Raw genomic sequence first — 10,147 nt, 5'->3', positions numbered from 1 at the left:
TTCTGACTTCAAAACCTGTGCAATCCCTCTATAGTCACGAGACACTTAAGGGAAAGAAATGTTTCCCACCTTTTCTTGTGGCCTAGATGCCATATATGTCCTTATATCCCAAATATGGAGAAAGGCCATTTGATCCTGTCACTTGGTGTGGCAGTGAGGTGTGTGTTGGGAGGAGGATGATCAAGGGGACACAGAGTTCTAAGGGGCTGCCCTGGTATCTGCAGAGATGGATGTTTAGCTTTGCTGAGATGTGCCCAGGCCCACGGTCCGCAGAGAGGCCCTCAGGACATAGGTCGCCAGGGACGGTTGAGAAAAGGCCAAAGATCACCAATATCTGAATCAGGACACTGAGCCTCTGAAGGGAGAATTGAAAATTCAATCCAAAGTTGAGCCAGTTTGGCTGTCGCTCTGTCTGAGCAGGTGTGGCCTCAGGTGTCAGGTTCAGGATGTCCTCAGATGGCACCTAAGGACACAGTGCAGGGCAAGCTTGGCAGCAGCATGGAAAAGGGTGAGAACGCCACACACCTTGTTTATAGCCAAGAAATTAGGGCCCCAGGAGCCTAATTGGGCTTTGAAATTAGCACTTCGTAAAGGGGAGATTGATTCTTCCTTGGTTCTGTCTCCCCTGCTCTGGCAGCAGGCTCCATTTAGCAATTAGCCGTGTGGTCTGTGAGCTTTACAGTTCTGTCGCCACAGCCACGTCTTGCAGGCAGCCTGATCAGCATGACAATCAGCTTTTTTCACATTTTACAGAATAAATTAAAACATGAGAGATTTGCATTAGATAACAAGTTACTTTCCTAATGGGGAATTTGAACACTAAAATATTAGCATGATATGTCTCTGAACTCATTTAAAATTAAGGTTGATAATAACGTTTCATGTGCAATGAAATCAGATCATAGAACAAATAGAAACTCTCGTTTTTGGCTTAGATATTATTAATGTGTCACACTTTTATATGCATGCCACTGTGTGGGAGGTATTATTATACCCATTTTCCAAGTGAGGAAATAATGACTTTCTCAAATTTATACGTTTAGAATAGTCAAAATTCTACCGAGACCTGTCACATATCAAATTTCTTGATTTTTCCAATAGAACAATATTATCCAAAAAGAGCCATATTATCATTCCATCATAGGCCTCTGATTGCACAATTCCATTCTTAAATCCCCTTGTCTAGCACCATTTGACCTTTTATTCTTTGATAGTAAACTAGTTGCTTCAAGAAGGACTGCCTTTTTGAAAAATATTAGAGATCCTAAAATATCTTGGGAAATTGAAACACTTTAGAAAAACCAAAAAGGAAAGAACTGCCCAAATAAAATCTTTAGTCCTGTGGCCCGACAAGGGTGACAGGCCATGGGGAAGTCGGCTGAAAGCTGTGTCAGCCCCAGATCCTGGGTCAGTTTGGGGAGAGTGGGATAGAAATGAGGAGCTGAGCAGGGATACCAAAAGTCCTGACAGATTGATAGTAGTCCCCAATTCTACACACGAGTTTGAATGGTGACAAAGTCTCAAAAATCCTATCTTGTCAACAGAAATCTTGAGAGATGAGAAGCCAAGTTCACATAAGCTAGTACAGAGGTTCCCCAGTCTGCTGGTCCTACCGTGGCTCTCTTGAGCACTAGGATTTGAAATAGACAGGTCAGTTTGAGAAGGTTTCAAGCTCATGTTTGCAAAACATGATTTACTTATGTCACCTCAAAACAAAGGTAGTCTTCAGAAAGTGTGGTAACCTAGCATTTGAGATCTCTGTAAAAAGATTGGCCCCCACTGTCTGCTTACTCCCCTTCCCCCCACCCTGTCCCTGACTGGTCCAGAGATGGTTGGCAGATGGGGTTCTCTCCAGGCCAAATCTGTAGCCACATGCTGCTCCCCCCTGCCCTTTGCCTATGGCTCATATCATATAATTGATTGTAGTACTCTTTCCTCTTGAAGCCAGATGCATCCTCAGAATCCTTCTCAACACAGTTTCAGACAACAACTACCAGTCATTTTGAGTTGGCATTCAAAAGGAGATCTGTGTTGCCAAATTACCCTAGGGACTGTTGAATAGTGAACTTCCCTTGTCAGATGTTTTTTGTGCCCATTCTCCCAGAAACAGCCATTATTTAGAGAAACATCCAAAAGAAGATGAAAGAAGAGCTTTGCTCATTACTACCTTTAAAAAGGCCTGGAAATGAATACAGATATCAATCCTTTTTTTTTTTTTTTTTTTTTTGGTCTCCCCCGGGTAGAGTGCAGTGGCATCTTCATGGCTCATTGCAACCTCAAACTCTTGGGCTTAAGCGATCCTCCTGCCTCAGCCTCCCAAGTAGCTGGGACTACAGGTGTGCACCACAACGACCTGAGCTCAAGCGATCCTCCCACTTTGGTCTCCCAAAGCACTAGGATTATAGGTATGCCACTGCACTAGGCCAAAGTTATCAATATTTAAAGTGCATAGAATCACCTGGGAATTTGTTAAAATACAGATTTTTGTTTACTAGGTCTGAAATTTATTCCCTCTTAACTTTTCTGCCGTTAGTTTCTATCCCTTTGTGCTTCATTTTGACAAATTTAGGGAGTTGTTATTATAATGCAGTGGTTAAATGCAAGCACTCTCTTTGGATTCAAGACTAGTTGCATGAATTTTGGCAAATTACTTATCCTCTCTTTGCCTTAATTTCTTAATCAACAAAATGAGGATGAAAAGAGAACCTACTTTATTTAATTCTTACAAGGATTAAATGAGATTATACATATTAAATGCATAGAATAATGGCAAGTAGTAAGAACTCAATAGATACTAGATAATATTAATATTTCTTCAGCTCAATTTTATGATTCACTAATTCACTCTTCAGTTATACCTAGTTCATTATGCTGATGCTTGTTATTTCAACAACCTTAGTTTTCATTTCCATTATTTCTAATTGGTTCTCTTCCATAACAGCCCATTTTTTATTCATAACATCATATTTTTATATATCTATGTCTATCTACCTAGATCTTTATATATAGGTACTTCTCTTTCATATCTGAGGTTATTAAATATATTTACATTTTTATCATATAAAATTACCCCATTTTCTTTGCTTCCTCAGAAGTAAGTATTTTTGTATTTTTTTAAGTTGTGTTTTCCCTACCTACCTGGAGGTTTTTAGCTATGAACTTATTATGGTCAGGACATTTTTCAAGGCTCTCTGCTGAACTATGATTTCCACCTGCAGACTTTGAGCAGGGCATAGTGCCAGTACAGAGGCCTTGCTCCGGTAGCTGCGTAGAGAACTGCAGACGATGCTCTCCCTCTACCAGAGGGTGCAGTTCCAGACCCTGTTCTTGCAGCCAAAACACAACTCTAGCCCTTGGGTTTATACAGGTGTCACTGCTGTGACTCTGGGCCTTATGCTGGCTGTGCAGCTCCAACTTCACGTAGCTCCATTTACAGACTGGCAGGGCAGTTCCACTCATGGCTCTTCTCTGGCCTCATGAAGACCTACCTTCTTGGAGCCTTTTCTTATACCTTCCAGGTCCAGCCATTTTTTTCAACAGCTCTGGGCCCTGTATGGCACTTTTTCTTTCTGCATTATCGTCAGGCTCCTCCCATGAGCTTTATCTCTTCCCACCCTCACTTGTTCCATGTATTCCCCTTAACTCTACCCCCAACGCTACAATTACATTTAATGGGACATGATATTCTTCATCAGAGACACTTAGAGATAAATTTTTCTTCTCTTCCCTACCTCTATAGCCCCAAGTTGCAGAAGCTTTCAAACCTGTCATGCCACAGTCTTTTAGAAACACACACTCTCTCCAAACCTCCCATTTTCTCCACATTCTTCCAAGAGACACCAGTACCAGAAGCTATTTATTTGGGTCTTGGCAACACCAATCACTTGGCATGACAAGAAGTCTTGAATCCAGGAGAGAGGGGCACTAAAAGTGCCAGGAAGTGGAGGAGATTACCATATTCATACAGATCTCAGCTCTCTACACCCCTCCCTGGCTCTCTCTTTACGGTGCCTACAGAATTCCCCTACAAGATATAGCTTAGATACGTAGCACATCGGAACACATTAACTATCACGACAACCTCGGGGTAGACACTTTCTTCCTCTCTCATATGGTACGAACTGGACTTTTCTCCTTCCAGTCATGTATATATGAAAAAAGTTAGCTTGTGTATATACACACATACATGCACGTGCATACACACATTTCTCAAGATGAAAAATCTCATGTGGTAAGACTTGCTGCCTTCTTCCATGATTCAGTTCCCCCTTTTCCATATGCTCTCTGCCTACATAAATACCTTTAGCCTGTTCATTAATTCCCTGGTAAATATATTCAATTCTTCCCTCTGTTCCTTTTTTCCAACACTCCAGTTGCTTTTTAGAAGTTTTAGCTCTAACCTTATGCTCTCTGTCTCTCTAACCCTGCAGTGATTGTCACTATCTTTCTGTGTTTCTCTTTCCTCAAAGTCTTGTAAAATATAACATACTGCAAAGCAGTGGTGTTCCTGGGATTTAGCATTTGGGGTGGCAGATGGGGTGGTAACAAATCTGCTTGTGGGGGCTGGGTACATCCCCCAGCACTCACAGCCCACTGCATACATTTTGAATTAAAAATATGAAAGATGATGGAATTAAAAGCTTATTAATATTACGTTTAATCTATTTAGGAGAAGTCGAGAAGACAAACTCTGTAATAACACTTAATCTAACACAATTAACATATAGCTAAACATAATCCCTTTGATTAGCAAACATGTGTGAAAGATTTCACTTTTGTGGTCTCCCTACAACTTAGCCATTGGTGACGAAGGTACCGGCAAAGGGGTGGCTCTAGTACAGGAAATTGAGGTTGGCAGCCAAACATGTTTCGCTTAGACTCTCTTGAACTCTGGTTATCACACGTTCTTTTAACTCAGACTATATACACACTCATTGTTAAATAAGACCAGGACAGCTGTTACTTAATCTTGGTCTTATAATTATTCTTTTTGATGTTCCCATCTGGATCGTACACTCTCTTGAGGATAAGGACTGTGTGAATCTGATGTCAGTGTGCATAGAAGGAGGCAAGCGACTTTTGTTGATACAGCATCTTCTATCTATGAGCAACATACACTGTGCAGGTATTTCACTTTTATATTCTCTTGTAATCATCACAACAACCTATGTCCACAGATGTCAACCTGGAAGTTCATGAAGGTGAAGTAATTTTACTGAGTTCACAAAGCTAGTAAGAGAGCCTCCCAATGCTGAATGAATGCATGATGAGGAATGAATGAATGAATCAGTCAAGCCTGGACCCAAAGCACTTAAGTTCTATCAACTGAATTCTCTGATGGCAAAATAAGGGGTGGCCACTTAAATAGTGGATATGAAAAATAAGAATGTTCTGTAAAAAGCATGACAGTGAGCTTTAAATTAAGATTTTCAACACTTATATATGTAAAAAACTGACAATGATGACTCTCCTTACAACACTAGAAGCTATATCAGTTTTATTATCCCATCTGACAATTGATTGAATGGAAACAGAGAGAAAGGCCTGCATCAATGTCACGTGGGTTATCGTCAATCTAGAATTAGGACCAAGAGCCTTTGAAAGCTGCATCCTCTGCTCAGAAATCCATGATTTTTTAAGTGCTAATGTACAATTCTTCATCCCAAGCACTAAGGGAAACCGTGCACCAGGAGGAAACCCTTATTATCAATTAACCAGTATTGAAAACCTATTCAGGATAGACACTGCATGGGTGCTGTTGTGTTTTCTAGAGTCAAGAAAACAGACTTCAGCTCCAGCCTCTTTGTGAGGTAACTATAGAGAGAAGCTAGAGAGTTACATCAAGCACTGCAGATAGTATAGAATATCTGAATTACAATTCCAAATTGCACTAAATGCTTTCTGAAAGAGAAAAAACCTCGGATAAATGAATTTGAAAGACATATAAAATTGCAGTCATGAAAAGATAAATCTTTCATTAGCAACTCTTTCCATTTTGCCTGACCACTTCTAAGTGAGTTTTAGATCACTAAGGAGACACACACATACACACAATTTTCTATGGCTTATGAAAAAAAGAAAAAGCATTTCCATTATGTCCTGTCTCTTTTGAAGAATTCCCTGAGGAATTCTTCTAAAGTTGAGGCAAATCAGCATACACAAATACATCCATTACAATCTCCCTGGAAACTAGACTTGCTGGCCAATTCAGGCACCAAGCAGCAAAATGTTTTCTCCAGGTTTTCTTGAAAAGAAAAAAATATTGTGAAAAATTCAAAGGAAGGTATACGCTGAGTTTCAGGGTTTGATGCGCTAGACTCTAGGGGCCTGTGTTTCTACGCACCAAACAGATTGCTGTTTTATGCCAAGATTGCATGCTGGACCATCAAAATGAGATAAGCCAAAGAAAAATGACAGTAAAAATGGCTACCATGTATAGAGCACTTAGCAGGTGCAGGCACTACGCTAAGCACTGTGCTTACATTAGCTCATAGAATTCTCACAATCACTGAAGGAAGTAGGTATTAGTTTCTTCATTTTACAAAATACAAAATGGAGTCTCAGAGAAGTGAAGGTCACACAGCTAATAAATGATGAGACTTCGTAGAGCTGCCTGTCCTCTGAACACAATGGTACATACCCATAGGCACAATGGTGTTGTCAACAAGACCACCTTGCTTTTCCCTCCCCAGTTCAATGCCATAGCTAATGCCAAGGTTCAGATGGGATTTTTCCATTGAAAATGCTTAATTGGACCCACAGATTTTCAGCAATGACATAGAACTGCTAAAATAAAGGCACAGGAACTGTTCCCACGGATTATATGGCCATTTATTTACCTATTCGTCATGACTGTCTTCTGTTCAAATCTATACTGAAATGAAAAATCCACAACGAGAAAAGTGAATTATTTGTGCTCTACCTCTAGATGGACAAAAAGATGAAGAGGCATACTGACACACTCACGCACACACAAATGGAAAACACAGATTTGTTTTGACAACCTATTATACTACAAAAATATTTATGAATGTAAGCTGCAGTAAAGTGCATCCATCTTCCAAAAGCACGCACACCCCGCCAAAGGCTGCTTAGATTTGGGGAAGGTGAGAATACCCTCACCAAATTAACTGCCCTCGGACTGAAGGGGTGCGTAAGAGGGAAGCCTCCAGTTTTCTATTATCAGGATTTCTCATAATGTCGTTCTTTTCACAGCACACTCTTATTTTTCACATCCACTGTTAAGTGACCACCCTTTATTTTGCAATCAGAGAGTCGAGCTGGCAGAACTGAAGTGCCTTGGCAGCTGCAGAGATGAAACTCAACTGAACAAACAGATTCTTAAGTGATGCTTAGATGGAAGAACTTGGACATGGTTCAGATTTTTTTAAATTCATTTAAATGTGTGATTGAATCCTGCTCATTACCCTCTCGGCAGTATATTATATATTCAGCTCTTTATTGTATAATAATATTGAAAGTGGAAAATAAGAAAGGTACAATATTACCAACTCTTCTTATTATAGAAGAAGAGCAGCTTTGTTTATGTCATAAACAATAGTCAATAAATGCATATAACAAGTTAATTTTTCACAAGCAATCTATACCCAGAACTTGAAATATGCTATTTTGTTCTTTGGTCCAAATTTCTTGAGACAAATAAATCCTTCTGTACAGTAATCATACCAAAATCTTGGAGTAAACAGTGAATAAGAGCATGTAGGCCCAATTTTAGAATGTTGTTCAATCCAGACTGATGACAGATGTCTTAACTATGGCACCGCCCACCACCTCTCTGACCTCATTCCCAGACATTCTTCTCCCCTTGCTCATTCTCCTCCAGCCATTTGAACTCACTTATATTCCATGAATGTCCCAAGCATGCTCCCTCCTCAGAGTCATTGCATGTGCTATTTCCTCTGCCTAAAACACTCTTACCCCAGAGAGCCAGATGGCTTAAACCCGAGATCCTTTCAAATGTTACCTTACATCTTCACCCATCACTCTCTATCCTTCTAACCTGCTTAGTTTCCTCATATTTGCATAATCTGATAAATATTTGGTTGATTCTTGACTGTCTTCTCCCACTTGAAGGTAAGCTCCATGAGCAGAGGGACTTTGTTCACAGCAGTAACCCTGGCACAGAGCAAGTGCTTATGAATGAATAAATGAATGGATATCACCAGAGCCAGTTTGGGGCTGGGGGGGGACAGTGGGGTGGCTGTCTAAGATGTCAATCTATAAAAGGGGGCTCAAACATCACTGGAAAGGTAATGAGATGGAGAATATTTATTTCAGAACTCCACTCAAGAAAAGTGTTGCAAATGTTTAGAAGGAATACTTTGATAAACCACATGAGGCTGGGGGAGGATGAGCCCCCACCCCTGTGGAGGTGTTGGCTAAACTGCCGTTTAAGGAGGGCACATACAATTAGCTATAGGGATTTTCTTTCACGGAGTGGAGTTTGCAAGTTTGGATCGGAGCAGAATTACTTGGGTCTAACTAAGAGAGGCCAAAAACAGCCACCAGTGGCTCTCCTTTTTTCTCTTCCCTGTGTCCCTCTCAGCCTCTCCTCTACGTAAGTGTTGCATGACTAGTTAAATAATATCGATTTGAAGATATGTCATATCATCAACCTGTCCTGTGTACCAATATACCTCTCCTGTGTTCAAGAACCTACAATGCTTCTCAATTACTTTTTCTATCACATTTAAACTCCTCAAGTTGGCACTCAATCTCTGGAATCTGAGAATATGTTGTCTTACATGGCAAAAGAGACTTCGCAAATGAAAGGTTATGAACCTTAAAATAGGGACATTGGAGATTATTCTGGATTATCCAGCTGAGCCCAATGTAAGCACAATCACCCTTAAAAAAGTGGAAGAGAAAGACAGAAGAATCAGTGTGATACAGCAAAAGACTGAGGCACAGGAGTATTTGAAACATGAGAAGAATTCAAAAGCCATTGTTGGCTTTGAAGATGGAGGAAGGGGTCCATGAGCAAAGAACGCAGGTGGCCTCCAAAAAACAACCACCATCCAACAGCCTACAAGAAAAGAGAGACCTCAGTCCTATAACCACATGGAAGTCAATTCTGCCAACAACCTGAATGAGCCTATAAGCAGATTCTCCTCCAGAGTTCAGCTGCACCAATACTTTAACCTTAGTTTTATGAGTTCAAAGCAGAGAAAACAATTGAGCTTGCTGGATTTCTGACTTACAGAACTGTAAGAGAATAAATTTGTGTTGTTTTAAAATACTACATTTGTGATAATTTGTTATGGCATCAATAGATAACTAATACAAGACCTTTAGCAATCGGGATCCAACTTATGTATCTAAAACATCCCACTACTCTGACGGTGAATCACTGTACAGGCCAATCTGGTCCTTGCAGTCCATAAACAAGCTCATTTCTTACTAATCCCACACGGCCCCTCCACTCCAGCCATTTCTCCTGCCCCACTGATGCAAATCTGGTGCTCCAAGGCTGAGTCAGACCCAAGTTCTACCGTTCTCACTTTTTAACCTGGTTGCCCAACAGGACTTTCCACTTAGGGACTTCCAAGTGTCACAGTATGCTTCAAAAAAATTATATATTTTTGTCAAGCTTCTTTATAATTTTCTATCCTGACGAAATTTTATGCCCTTTATGAACTGAAAGCATGTCTCCTTTATGTCCGGCAAAGCACAAAACCATGAATCCACAGTAAACATGCCTTAGGAACTTGCTCACTTCACTTTAAAATGCCTACTTGGAGATTTTTACATGTATTTTCTAATTTTCTAAAATGACAGAATTTGCCATTTTTTTTTCAGCATACTTAATTTCAGCTTGTATCACAGATCAGCTGTGCAGAGTCCTAACAGATGTGATCCAGTGACAGAAAACACTTAATGTCATTTATATCCATCAAATGGGTATTCCTTGCAGGGACAGAGTTCTCACCTGGTGCCTACTTCTCCACTTCATCCTGTTTCTGAGGACTTCAGTGCTCACAACATCAAAGTCATAATTATACCATGTGGGGACAGCTCGCTAACCTTAGTGACAGCAGTATTGTGTCTCATTGCCTAAATAACATCTCCAACTTTCATTGCAGTAGATAGACTGGATAAACAATGACACCTGCAATCTTCTCAAGAA

The sequence above is a fragment of the Eulemur rufifrons genome, chromosome 1 (assembly GCF_041146395.1).
Source record: "Eulemur rufifrons isolate Redbay chromosome 1, OSU_ERuf_1, whole genome shotgun sequence".
In the NCBI taxonomy this organism is placed as follows: Eukaryota; Metazoa; Chordata; class Mammalia; order Primates; family Lemuridae; genus Eulemur; species Eulemur rufifrons.
The sequence above is the reverse complement of the archived record's forward strand: the minus strand, read 5'-3'. Positions refer to the sequence as shown.